Raw genomic sequence first — 14,223 nt, forward strand, 5'->3', positions numbered from 1 at the left:
GGCTGTACAGATGGACCAGGATGTGGTGCCTCTACCTCACCCTCTCCAACTCTCCCCCCCACCTCTGCTGATTAGTGATATTTTTTGACGTCCACATTTTCGTCATCTTCAGAATCACACAGTATGCAGCCTTATAAGCCAGCTCTTGTACTTAGCAACGTGCATTTAGAATCCACCTAAGGCTCCGTCATGTGTTCCTTTTCATCACTGAGTAGTATTCCATTTGTGTATGCAGCAAAGCTTCTTGCTCCATACCCTCCTGAAGGTCATCATAGCTGCTTCCAGTTTTTGTTGATTATGAATAAAGTTGCTAAGAACATTCATGTGCAGGTCAGACATGTTTGAAACAGTTGGGTAAAATATCCAAGAGCACAGTCACTGGATTATCTGTTTTGTCAGGCTTTTTGTATGTAGTTGTTGCTTTTCTGTTTTGTTTTTAGCAGTGCTCGGCACAGAGACACCTGTTGACAAACATTTCTTCTTGCAAATTAAAGATCTAATAGAAGTTTTGAGCACGAGCTCCTCTGGGTGTGTCCTTCAACGGATGAAGAAAGGGAATTCCCTGACCTCTCACCCTGCGTTGCCAAAATGAACAATCAGGAATCCTCAGCCTTGAACCTGACCATGGACTCACATGCCATGCCTCCTTCTGCACCTCAGCCATGCCTTGTGGGTCCTGAGAGGACCCATCTCAGAGGACTCATAGTTACTATTAGTGCTAAGCTGTCACTTAGTGTCTAATTGTGTGGCCCCACTGAAAACCACTCTTTCTCCATTTGATTATTTAGGTGATTTCTCACTCTTAGGAAGTTATTTTGACAAATCAAACAATCTTGCAGCCACACCCAAGAGGGTGAGAAGCTCATTTTTTCAGAAAAAAAGAAAGAAAGAAAACTGTTAAAGAGCCTGGGCTCCTGGAGAGGGTATCATCCCTCCCCAGTGGGGTAGACCCCCTTCCCAACCACGAGACACAGAGGATTCTGCGCCCCTTCATTTCCAGGGTGTGAGGGGAACTGTTGACCTCTTCAGATTTAGCCAGAGCAGTGGCCTTGGGATTGAATCATGGAAGGAGGGAGGGGGGACCCTAAAATACAGACTGCTGGGCCCCATTCCTGAACTGTCTTATTCAGCTGGTGTGGAATGGGACCCCAAAATTTTCATTTCTAACAAATAGCTAGGTGATGAGATGCTATTGGTCCTCAGCCCTCTAGGAGAACCTCCTCCCAGAAAACACTCCTTCAAATATCCCCAAATCTCGCCATCTCCAGGACTCGCGATGTTGTGCTAGAGATTCAGCAGGGCTTGGGGGTGGGGTTGGGGGGAGGTCCCGCAACCTGCTCCTCAGACTTCACCCGCCCACAAGCCCAGATGATCATCTGAGCTCCTGACCAACTGGTTATAAATCAAACGTTGCCAGGACACCCACCTCAGGTTCGATGAATGTACTAGAACAGTGCACAGAACTGAAGAAACCCATTTGCTCACGAGATCTCTGATTTATTACAAAGGACATGATTCAGGAACAGGCAGAGGGAAGAGATGTGTGGGGAGGGCATGGGGAAAGGTGACTAGCTGCCATCCCCTCTCCCTGAGCATCGTTTGCCCCCATCTATTCACATGTTCCCCAAGTGGGAGGTTCCCCCAAAACTCCCCCCTTGGATTTTTATGGGATGTCCTGACCGAGGCCTGAGTGATTACTCACTAGCTACTGGCAATTGAACTCAACCTCCAGCCCCTCTCTCTCCCCTGGAGGCAGGGGAGCCAGGGCTGGAAATGCCAGCCTCTACTTACATGGCAACCAACCCCCATCTTAGGTGCCTTTCCAAAAGCCGCCTTATTAACGTAACAAGAGACACCTGTATCATGCTCAGTACTTAGGAAATTCAGGGACACTGCAGGGGCGGTGAGTTAGGAGCTGAAGATGACGACTGAAATATGTCTGAAAAATATATTCATCTAAATGAACAGAATCTCTCTCTCTTGTCAATCACAGCGGCGCAGCTGCTCAGCAGGGAGACAAGTGCTGAACAGAAGAGCTTGGGGAGGTTGGGCTGAGCGTCGGGGAAGGAAGGCCAAGGAGTTTAAACACTGACACCAGACACACAGGGCACCTGTCACGCTGCAGATGGCTTGCGACTGGGCAAATGCAGGCTTTGGGACAGGGTGACGGAGTCAAGGGAATGGCCAGAACCCCAAGGAAGGACATGAACCCAGAGATGGAAGCAGCTGTCATGCTGTGAACCAGACAAGAGTCGTGGGGACCTCAGCCTGCTTTTATGCTTGGAAGTGAGGAGCATAGCATTAAACCTACTGCTGGAGGGGCCAACCTGGTGGCGCAGGGGTTAGAGACAGCGCGATCAAGCTCTCACGAGTCACTGCAGCATGAGTTCCATCCCCCACCGGCCAGGAGCAACCCACAGGGCACAGCAGACCTTTCCTGCCTCCCCACTGCTCCCCTCAGCAGTGGATTTCGGTAGATCCGCCTGTTTTGCTCCTCGCTCTGTCTCTGGTGAATCCTCTCACCCCCTCCCCCGCACCTCTGGTCTGCATTCCAGTTCTTGTATGCACACATAAATAAATCTTTAAAAAAATAAAATAAATAAACCCACTGCTGGGAGGGCAATATTGAAATTGTCATCTCCAAGGGAAATGAACAAAGTCTCGTCTCGCTGCTCTTCCATCCACCCACTCTGGGGACACACACACACACACACACACACACACACACACAAGCCTATGTGCCAGAGAGACAGAGAGTGGCAAATGGGCCCTTGGGGAAAATGAAACATCATTGCTTGAACAGTCACACTAGTCGCAGCAATCATTTGCATTTGGCTACGCAGGGTAAAGGGCCCTAAACACCTAAAACATGAGGCTACTGAGGTTCTCAGTTGAAAATCCAAGGCGGGGAGGGCTCCCTGGTGACACAAGAGGTTAAGACACAACCTATGAGGCTGTCCGCAGCCACTGCAGCACAGGTTCGATCCCCGGCCAGGGAGCTGCCCACACGAAGCAGCAGACCTCTCCTGCCTCCCCGCTGCTCCCCTGAGCAGTGTGTTTCAGTCAATCCGCCTGTTTCTGTTTTTGTTTTGTTTTTTTTTTTTTTCAACCTGAAGAGTCTGCTTTTCCCTTCAGGTAGCAGATCCCCACATACAGGACACAGCCTGTGCTGATGGCTTTGCTTTCTTTCTGCTAGACAAAGGGTGGGGACCCCAGAAAATTTTCCAATATGTTTCCAATATTTTTAGATGATCTTGAATTTCTAATAAGCAGGTTGAAGTTTAAATTACAAGATCTCTAACAGAGTCAGAATCCAAAGGGCACGGGAGCCAGCAGACCATTGCCACAGCTGGGTGGGTTCAGGTTTGTGCTTTGCAAAGACAAAGCTCCCATTGACAGGGGCAGAGGAAACCTGGGAGAAGAGGATTTTCATTACCAAGATCATCATCCCACGGCCAGGGGGGGATGTCGAAGGTAGAAAGCAAAATCCAGCCAGCCGCGTGCACTGCAGAGATGACTGGCTGCAGTGAACCCCACACCTGGTGTAGGTATTGCCTCTGGAGCCCTGTGGGGACACAGAACAGAGAAGAGCAAAGAAAAAAGCAAGCCCAGCAGTGCGAGCTCACACATTCAGCCAAAATTTTAAAAAGCAAAAATACCAGAGCAGAAGCAGGCTCCTGGGAGAGAGCCCCCGACCAGGAAGCCCATCTAAGGGCTGTCTCTCTTGAGATGCCTTGTAGCATTAGATTAGGGTTCTCACTTGCAGGGCGGCCGTGGGGGGTTACAGATGAAAACCAGCAGCAACTTTGCAAGAGGAGAAGCAGAAACGGTCACCACCCTCTATCTGCAGGCCAATAGCAGACATGCCCGGCCTCTGTTCCTCCCTGGCTCCCCCTCATTCCTTTCCTCTTTGTCATTATGTCATCACAGTCAAATGCCCTCTTGGAAGTGAGCAAGTCTCCATCTGCAAGGAGGCGGCTACGTCCGCGGAGCCACTTCTCACTGGCAAGTCTCCCTCATGGGTGTTTCTCTGCTGCTGGTCCCTGCATCCTTGCATCCCTGCATCCCTGCCACTGTGAACTCTGCTGGCATGGGGGACAGCACCCCCATAGGAAGTGGTCCAATTGGATCTGAGAGGTGAGTCAGCAGTTTTCCACCTGGACTGCACCATAGAATCACTAAGAACATAAAAAAGGGGGGACCATCCCCCTTGAGGGCCACGGGCCCCAAAGCACAAGCATATGGTAACTGGCAAACAGATCCAGGGTCTCTTGGACTCTCAGCAGGTGCTCCAAGCATGCTCAGATCTTCCAGAACAGTCCATCGCACCAGGAGCATCTGCAGGCACTAGCAGCAGCTGGGCAGTAGATGTAGAACCACTTCCTCAAGCAAGAGACTTGTCAGATAAGTTGAGAGCGGATATCCCCGGGGGCTTGCCCTGGCGGGTGGTCTGTGGACAGACAACAACCAGGAGTAACTTGGACAAGCCACTGGACTGGGACCTGCCTTGTGGGCAGACTCCCAGGGGGTTCTTGCAAGGGACAGAGAGCAGAGCAGCGCCCTGTTCAGAGGCCAGACAGACAAGACTGTGCTTCCCAGAGCGGCTCAACTCAGTCCTTCCAACTCGTGGAAAACACCGGCAAGGTCAAGGAGACTGTCCAAAGGACTCACTTGACCCGCTGATGGAATGACAGGGAGGAGAGAAATGTGGGGGCGGGTGAAGAGAGGAAGAATCAGGCTGCAGAAGGCCTCGGAGTTCAGTCCGAGACGGAATTCAGTGATGTCGAGAGTGTGCTCAGCCGGGGACCGAGGTGGGGGGCCCAAGTGGGGGAAGAGGGAAAGTTCAGGAGCCCCCACAGACTGGGGCTGGGCTCTGGACAAGCTCACACACTCTCTGAGTCCCTGCAGCGTCTGCCTGAGAGACGGCCAGCCAGGCGCCCCCGGGAGTCAGGGCGGTGACGCCAGGGCTCTCGCTCGGCTCCCACTGTCACCACAAAGCAGACATCCGCTACAGTCTTGGGGTGCGAAGGCTCACGGCCCCTCACTCTGAAATGTGAGATCATTGCGGGGAACCCGAATTTGGGAGCTTCAGAAGATTCCAAAGTCCGAGTCAGCTCTTCCCACCATGAGGGGCGCAGGCCGCTCTGGACAGAGGCGGGAGGCAGCTCAGGGGTTACGAGCAGACACCCTGATCTCCAGTTTCCTAAACTGACTGGACTGCTTGCAAGCTGTTGGAGTCTCTCTATAAATTCCCTTTCTTCACCGGGCTAAAAGTGGAGACAATCACCTCACAGAAATTTCGTGAGGCTTCAATGCAATAAAACAGCCCAAACGCTGAGCCCTGATGCCTGGTGTATCACACGCGTCTGGTGCCCGAGGAAGGAGCACTAGCCCCTCATTCTGCAGCAGTGTAGCGAGCTCCCTAATTGCTGGTCTGGAGGAAGAACATCCTCTAATTCCACGGTGGGAGTCTGTGGAGAAGCAGGAAGCTCTGGGAAATGTGGGTACGAAACGGGAAGGTGATGGTGGCTGGCATCCACTTGTTTATGTGATCGCTGGCTGCTTGCAGAGACACTGAGAACGCTCCAGTGGGCATCTCCCACATCCGGTGGCAGAGCTGAGTTGAGATGCCAAGGTCAACATCAGAACCTCTGGTCATGCCTGTCAATTCAGAAACAAACCACCACGCCTCCCTCTTAACTGCGCCAGTCCTACACTTGCACCACAGCCCCTGAGCCCCCAGATAGCACCTGCCCCCCTTCCAACCCACACGTACCACCCACCCTGCAATGTTCTGCGAACTACACTGGCTTGGTCTGAGCTGTCCTTAAGAGTCAAAGACAGACTTGGTGAAGAGAGATGCGGCAGCTGAAAAGCCTGCAAACTCAGGAAGTTTCTTGAGCTCCAGGAAGAAGGAAGAACTGTTGGTAAATACTTTCCAGGAGCATAGGAGTGGGGATCACACCCACTGCCCGCAAGAGCCCAGCTTGCCTATCCTGAGCACTTACTCTACCCCATGCTCCAGGCGCTGCCTCCGTACTTGCATTCGTCAATGCCTATCCACTGAGTCATCCCAAAACTGGTCAAGTGGGTGCCACTATTGTTCCCATTTGTAGGTGAAGGAATAGAGCATTAGAGAGTTTAATCCACTAAATCAAGTTAATAGCGAAGTAAGAACCAGGGACATGGAGAACCAGGGTCAGGGAGAGCCAGGGTCAGGGAGAACCAGGGTCATGGAGAACCAGGGTCAAGGAGAGCCAGGGTCAGGGAGAGCCAGGGTCAGGGAGAACCAGGGTCAGGGAGAATGAGGGTCACAGAGAAACATGGTTGGAGCATGGGCAACCTGGCTCCAGAGCCCGGGTTTAGTCACTAGACAAAACTCTACCCATGGCAGCACAGCAGGATAATCACTGAGGTGAGGTGGGGGCTAACTGGGTCTGTGGTGGGCTTGTTGGTTTTGATGTCCACTCTTGTTTTGATACCAGCACTGCCATTTTCTCTGGAGTAGAGGACGCTGGACCAATACTGGCCAGCCAGAGCAGCACATCCCCCTGTAACGGGTGGTTCTCCTGACTGGAGTTTGAGATGCAGAGCAGGGTGATTTGTTCTGTGGGACACAGAGCTGGGAGCCATGAGCCTGGAGAGAGAGCCTGGCCGAGAAGTAAACCAACACCAAGAAATCCAAGACCTAAAGCTACAGCCGCCATTAGGTAGGTCACACTGAGTCAAGGTAATATGTAAACGCAAGAATGTCGGGAGCATAACACAATAAAGTTTCCGTCCTTCCTTGGGTAAAGTTCAGCATGTCCCAGACACATTTCTTGGGCATTTGTCTTCCGTCCTATCATTTGGGGTGTCAGGCATTCTCCATTTTATAATGGCATCACCTCAGCATGTCACCTCCAGTGTTGTTCAGTTACAGAGACGCACCACATGTGACTTCCTCTGACATTGTATGGCTAGAGCTTATCACATGACCCCACCTAACCCCCAAAGAAGTAGCACGTGTAGTTTTATATATTGGTCCAAGAAGGTATAAAGGGAATAATCCCTACAAGTTTCTACCACAGATGCAAAGAATAAAAGTAGTTGAAATAATCTAACTTGATTTAAGTCTCTGGATCGAGCTGTGCCTGAAGTCACTGTGATTTTTAGTTAAGTGAGACAATTCATCATAATTCTTTAAATCTTGTTTCAGTTTGCTTTTCATCTTGCTAGGAACACCAGATGCACTGGTGTTCCCCTGCTAAAGATATCCCTTGGCCTCACCCAATGAACCTGAGTTCATCTGAAGGACAGCCTTCTCCAGAAAGTCATACCCTGAGATCCTTTGAAGAAGATCGCCCTATCTGTCCTTGGGCTGGAGGCAGCAAGAGTCAGCCTGACATCCTGGGGATTTGGCAAGAGAGGGAGGGGACCTGGGCTCTGCCATTGATAAAGGTGCTTTAATGTCCCATTTTATGGATGAAGAAACTGAAACCCGGAGGAGAGAGTGACACTGCAGGTGACATGGTGAGAAAACCTGCATCATTTCTCTTTACTTTAACCTCACGATTCTAAAGGTAGAAAGAAGCATTCTGCAAATGACCACATACTTTATTTCTACGAAGGAAAAATAGAAGATATGGCCAAGAACCTTGTCTATGTGAGTGCATGGATCCAAGGTGGTAGTCAGAGGCCAGTGGTAAGAAGACCATTTCCACAAAGAGAACAGCTTGAGCAAATGTTCTGGGGCATACGGGGATCTAGCATGCTGGAGGAAGCAGAAGTAGATCAGCTGACTGAGGGTTGAAGATTTCACTCAGGTGTGGCCACTGGAAGATTTATACTGCAAACAACTATGCTGAGATTTGTACTCAAGAGGTCTTGCTGAGGGATTAGAAGAGATTTGGTTTATGAAGAATTTGCAAAACCTTTAAGCCAGAAAAGTTCATTGAACCCATGTTTTCACAGACAGTATGGCGGAGAGGTTATGAAACAAGGATTCGGGGGTAAGGCTGTCAATCCTACTTGGGCTCATTAATAACAAATTACACATGAGCGCCATGTTTCTTGTAGGGTCTTGTGAGCATCTCGGTGCAAGCATACATAGACTTGGCTGTGCCTCCAGCACCTACAGCTGTTTCTCTTGTCTCCTCACACCTTGAAATGCATAGCGCCAGTCAACACTGAGCTCCGCCACTCTGAGGCTCATCCTCCCTTGAAGGACTTAGGGGACTGCTTTCTTGCTGAAGTTTCAACATTTCCAGTTTCTTCCTGAGAACAGCTGGTCCCAATCTACTAAATAACCCCTTTGCACACTTGAAGACCATTATTAAGATTCCCTTTGGCCATAAACATATGAAGAAGTGTTTAACATATGAAAAAAATGTTTAACCTCACCCATAATCAAAGAAATCCAAATCAAAACAACAAAATGCAATTTCTGCCTATCAATTTGGTAACTTTTTTTAATGATAGTACTCAATGCTGGTGAGAGTAGGCTAAGGTGGCAATTTCGTACATTGCTGGTGGGAGCGTAAATTGGTACAATTTTTCTGGAAAGCAATTTGGCAATATGTTATCAAGACCCTGAAAATTGTCCTCACCCTTTAACCCAGTAATTCCACTTCTGGGAATCTATCTCATGGAAATAAAGAATCAGACAAAGATTTGTGCTCCATGGGATTCGCGACAGCACACAGTATTTTGAGTTATGAATAACTTAGAAGTTCAGTGATGTCATAACACATGTTAAAATGTTATTAAGAATCCTGTTAACAAGGGGTCTTCAAGGACATGTGAAATAGTGACTAGGAAATGAAAAACACAAGCACACGCAACAGGACACGAATCTAAACACAGTAAGATGTTAAGCACATAATTACGTATACTTATATTTTAATAGCTTTATAGAAAAAGACCAGATGTGAACAGGGCAAAATATTAACAGTTCATAATAAAGGGTGATAGAATTATAGGTGCCTTTTGATTTTCTCCTTTATAATTAAAAATATTATTTAAGAGCTCACATGGCCTTATATATGTTTCTAAGTTCAGCAGGTCCAGTTCCCTATTCTGTCACAGCGTGTGGCTCAGCATCTAAACGGTGGCGTGTCAGCATCCAGTATGCTCCGTAGGCCACCTCGTCTCTGCTGCACCCATTCAACTTTTCTGCTGTGTTACAAAAACAACCGCAGATAATAGGTATCAGGAAGGCGTGACTGTGTTTCAATAAAAGTTTATTATCAAAATAGGTAGCAAGGCCTTGCCTAGATGATCTGAATGTCTCCCCGCCCAAAAGAGTTTGTAGTCAGTCTCAAACATAGTTGGGGAGACTTGCAGAAGGGTTCATGAAGTCAAGTTCTTCTCCCGCCTCGTAAGTCAGTGGGTATGAAACTTGTTGTGAAGCAGTCAGCTAGGGGCGCTCTCCATGGATCTTGCTTTTGTCCCTCTGGACCGGTGTCTTCTCTTGCAGATCATGGGCACCCCCTTCAAGGAGGCTGTCCTGCCCCACCCATGTTAGCCCTAATGCAGGTGGAGGAAGGGGTTAAAGAAATCCAGAAACCTTAGTGATGGCAGGAAAGGGGCTGCGGAGTTGGCACAGTGGACGGCTGGTTCGAGATTTCCACTCTCTGCCATCCATGTGGCCGTAGAAGCTTCCAGATTCCTACAGCTGTTGTTCTGTTCTCCTGGCTTCTGTGTTCCAGATGGAGGGAAGATTGACCAAATGTCTGCTGTATCTCAGGCAATATTCAAAGTGGTGCAAAGAGATGTTGGGGGCTGTGCTGGGGGGCCCAGTTTTAAAGAGAGACAAGCTGAACCCTCGGCAAGGGCACATACTACACTTAGGTAAACACGTGAGCAAATAACATGCATGATATGAAGCTTGCAAGTTCCCTTGGGGACTCGAGTCCCTTACTGCCCACCTGGGCATATGCACTGGCTACCACCACACATGGACAGACCCTGTCCTCTCTCCCACCTCTCTCCTCTGCCCCAATGCTGGTTGTGCACAGTTTCCAATGGCAGCACCTTATCTGGGCCATTTTAGACACCAGCCTCTTGTCCCAGGGCTGGGGTGGCATCTGGAGCAGACTGCATGTCAGACCTAGTGGGTGTCAGGAGCTCAGACAATGAAGTCACAGTCCGGGACTTTCATTTTCTGGCCACGTTTTCCTACAACCAAATCACAAAATTTTCCAAACTATCAAGTGACAGGGCCTCCCAGGTGGCACAAGTGATTAAGCACAACACTATGAAGCTGTCCGCAGCCACTGCAGCACGAGTTCAATCCCTGGCCAGGGAGGTGACCCACACGGCGCAGCAGACCTCTCTTGTCTTGCCCACTGCTCCCCTCAGCAGTGCATTTCAGTAGATTCGCCTGTTCTGCTCCCCATTATGTCTCTGGTGAATCCTCTCATCCCCTGCACTTCTGGCCTGTACCCCGTTCTTGCATGCATAAATAAACAAATCTTTAAAAAAAAAAAAACTATTGAGTGACAATGGCCCAAGAGGAGAGAACCCAGTAGTCCGGGGTCTCTCCCTATAGCCTGGCTCTTGGTTTTGCCTCCCTGATTTGGCCCAATCTTACTATCTCTTGACTCTGAAACAAGGAAGTGAGTCCAGGAAGCAGACGCCAAGCAAGGCCAACTGGTAAATGGTGATGGAAGAAGACAAGAAGAACAGAGACTTCACATTCCAAAAATGAAGAGCTCCAGGGGCTCCTAAGACCTCTCTTGTACCATCATCCAGACAGAAACTCTTTACACCCAACCTCCACCTCCACTCTCCATCAGGCTGTCTGTCTGGGTCTGGTTTCCTGTCCACAATTCACCCCCACAAATTGCACACTCTGATCTCGCCTGGATAGAAGCGTCTGGCTATTGTTTTGTTGCAGCCAGGATTTGTTGAGGGCCCTTGTGAACTGCAGTGTCCACGCCACGCCGTCTGTTCTTAAGTCTCATTCAATAAATAAACGTTGAGCGCAACGGGGCACACAGAAAGATTAGAAGTCATTCATGCAGCCCACATTTTAGGCATTTCCTCTGTAGAAGACAGACCTCCCTTCGCAATGCACTTCTACTACTTACTTCCCAGCTGTGTGAATTACTTAATCTCGCCAGGCTTATCTTTCTTCTATTTAAAGGAAAAAAGAACAGCGTGGGGGTGGGAAGCATAATGATATTTGTCATGTGGAGTTGTAAAGTTGGAGCAAGAGATGTATGGGAGTGCCTGAGACAGTGTAGGTGCTCAGAAAATTCTTTCCTTCTTGTCTTTAAGCAAGGACTGAATGGGACTAAGAGCTCTGCCAGATGCAACAAGAATGCTACCTGGCCCTGCCCCCCAGGTGCTGAGTCTTCAGGGAACAGCCTCCTTTTACCCAGATAATCATGCCCAACCTGCAAGATGTTATAACAGTGTGGCGACACGAAGAGGGAAGGAATCACTACAACCACCAACCAGGAGGAGTGAAGGCTTCAGGGAGGGTGCAGCGTTTGAGCTGAGCCTCGAAGGACCGGGATGGAGGTGCAGAGGAGCCTTCTGGGCAGGGAACTCTCAGAGCACGGGGTGGTGAAAGGAAAGGACAAAGTGCTCCTGAAAAATGATGGTGTGTTCAGAACACCTGGACAGGCAGGTGCACATGAGCACAAGGAGACTCAGAGTGAAGATGAAATAAAAATGACTGATGGAGGCCAGATCAGAGGGGCCTATGGACACTGTGCTGAGATTGCAGTTATCAGGGGACCCAAGAGACTTGGAAAGCAGGAAATGACCTCATCAGACATTTTAATAGGGTGCACAGGCATCTTTGCCCAAAAGGGTCCCATCGCATCATTTCTAAAGGAACTCCCTTTCACTTACTAACATGCTTCTATGTGAACAATTAGTTACTTGGCCACCCTCATTTTGTATTACCTTGTTGTCAGTGGGAAACAGAAGCTGGGTAAAAGAGACTAGCCCCAGGGAGATTGTTCAGAGGCCATGCCACTATCCGAGTAGGAAATAAGGTCTCCAAAGTAAAAGCTCAAAGAACCACACTCCTTGAAGTCACTTCGTTAGGAGCTATGGACAGACAGATGCACACAGGAGAAATAAGAAGGAATAGAAGATTGTATAAAAGAAACAAGGAGGTATACATGATGACCATTGGTTTAGTGCTTGAGATGCGGGAAAATGGGACTGAGCAGGACACTCTTGTGTAGAAGAACAGCAAGGAGCCAGAAGTGAGTGAGGATCTGGAGGATAGGAGAGGTCAGGGGCCGAGTTGTGGATGTGGCAGCCCCTGGGGTAAAATCATGGCTGAGTATGGAGCATGGGAGACCACCCAGGCAGCAGGTAAACAAGATGACACTCGGGACACACTGACAGATGCTAATGACTCATGTGCACATGGAGTGAAGAACCAGGGATGAACAGAATCATGAATGTCCAGGGAGCAGAGAGTGGGGCTGACTGTTCAGCTCATCAGAGCCAGCCTCTCCCGAAGGACTGAGTAGGATGGAAGAGGGCAATTAGAAAGACCTTTGAAAGTTCCATTTCACCAGAGCGGTGGGAGCAGAAGGCAAATTGCAGTGGGCTGAGGAGTGAGTGGGAGGTCAGGAAGTGGTGTCAATAAGCTTAGATGATTCTTTGGAGAGATCTGTTAGTGAAAGGAAGGAAAGAGATGAGACTGTGGTTTGAGGGAATAATCGAGAGAAGGGAGGCATTTGGGGGAATTAAGTGGAAGCTGCACATTTTAGAACACCAAGAGGAAGATGCTGGAAACAGCGGGACTCCGAAGATGCCAGAGAGAATCTCTTGGAATAAGAGGAGCAGATGGTTTCTGCTTCAGCAGAGGGGCCAGCTGTGACGAGAGGCAGGACTCTACCTTGTCCCAAAAGTCTGGAAGGACTCCTGATTTGGGTGGTGATGGTGGAGCGGCAGCAACAGAAGTAATAGTAGTTGCAGGAGCAGCAGAATTCTGAACAGCTAATGGTTATTATTACTTTTTGTGTAACATGAACGTTGCCCGCATCCTTTAAGTCCATCCTCACAGCAGCCCCCTCGGGCATGTGAGGACAGGGAGCCTGAGGGAGTCTGAACAAATTGCCCACAAACAACGATCGAAATGGTAGAGCATGGACTCAAACCCGGGCCTTCCTGATGGCACAGCCAGACTCTCAGGCCACTTGGAGTCGGTAGAGATCAGTGTCTGGGTCCTCTCGGTAGAACCGGAGGTGAAGTCATCTGCTGTGAATGGTGGGGGTGGATTTGGAGGCCTGAGGAGGGTGGAGAAGAGTTGAAACAGCTGCTGTGAAGAATGCAGTAGGGATGGGCCAGGGAAGAGAGGGGGCACTAGAGCTTCCCAGGGGTGCGGGTAGCTTCCGGGAGATTCCATCTCGTCCTTATCGGCCCTGACTCCCAGCTCCGTTTCCTGCCGAGGACCTGCACCCCACTCGCTTTTCATTTCTTCTGTTGTCTTTTCTCCTCTTTCCCTGCAGGGAAAGAAAAATTACTTGGCCCAACCAGAGCGGGTCAAAGTTCCTTCCAACCGCAGCAAGACTTGGTGGTGACGTCCAGGGATCGGAGCTGGGAAGGTCATCTTCAGTATTTGCCCTTCCTGAGACACCACAACCTGCAAGGTCTAAAGGAGCAGTGACTCACTGGGTAATTATAATGGAAGATGGGGTCTAGGGGAGCCGGGTGTCGGTATTCAGAGGCCAGTGTTCCTTCACCTTTCAGTACCTTGTACCCCATCGATACAGGAAGGGAGTAGGAATCAAAGAACATCCCCCAGGTGACCAGGTCAAGGTCATCCTCCTGCCCTCAGGCCACCAGCTTCTATGAACAGGCCCATCACTGCCAGTCCCCTTCCCATTGGAGATTTTTTTATTTTAGTTAGCAGTCAGCAAACAGGGTTCGCTTCCTCTGAGCTCAGAGTTCGAGCCTTTACCTCTGATCCCTAGAAGTACCACTTGGAAAATAGCAGCTGACCGAAGCAGGCTGGCCCTCCCGCTTTGGGAGGGCACCACTGGATTGTCAGCGGTAGGTGTTGCCCTTAGGGACAGGGCTGAAGACACAAGATTGCTGTTCACTGGATGTGGCCCACCAGCTAGAGCAGAACTATTAAACCACTGGTCAAATTAATCAAGTCCATACGCAACCAGAGTCTAGAAGAAGCTGGGTTCAATTCAAATTTCCATCCAAGCAGCTAACAGGGCCAGGGAATTGGCATTGCGTTCTGGAAGTGCGCTGGCTTCC

This window comes from Talpa occidentalis, unplaced genomic scaffold, assembly GCF_014898055.3.
Source record: "Talpa occidentalis isolate TD23 unplaced genomic scaffold, MPIMG_talOcc4v2.1 talOcc4.7, whole genome shotgun sequence".
NCBI classification, from domain to species: Eukaryota; Metazoa; Chordata; class Mammalia; order Eulipotyphla; family Talpidae; genus Talpa; species Talpa occidentalis.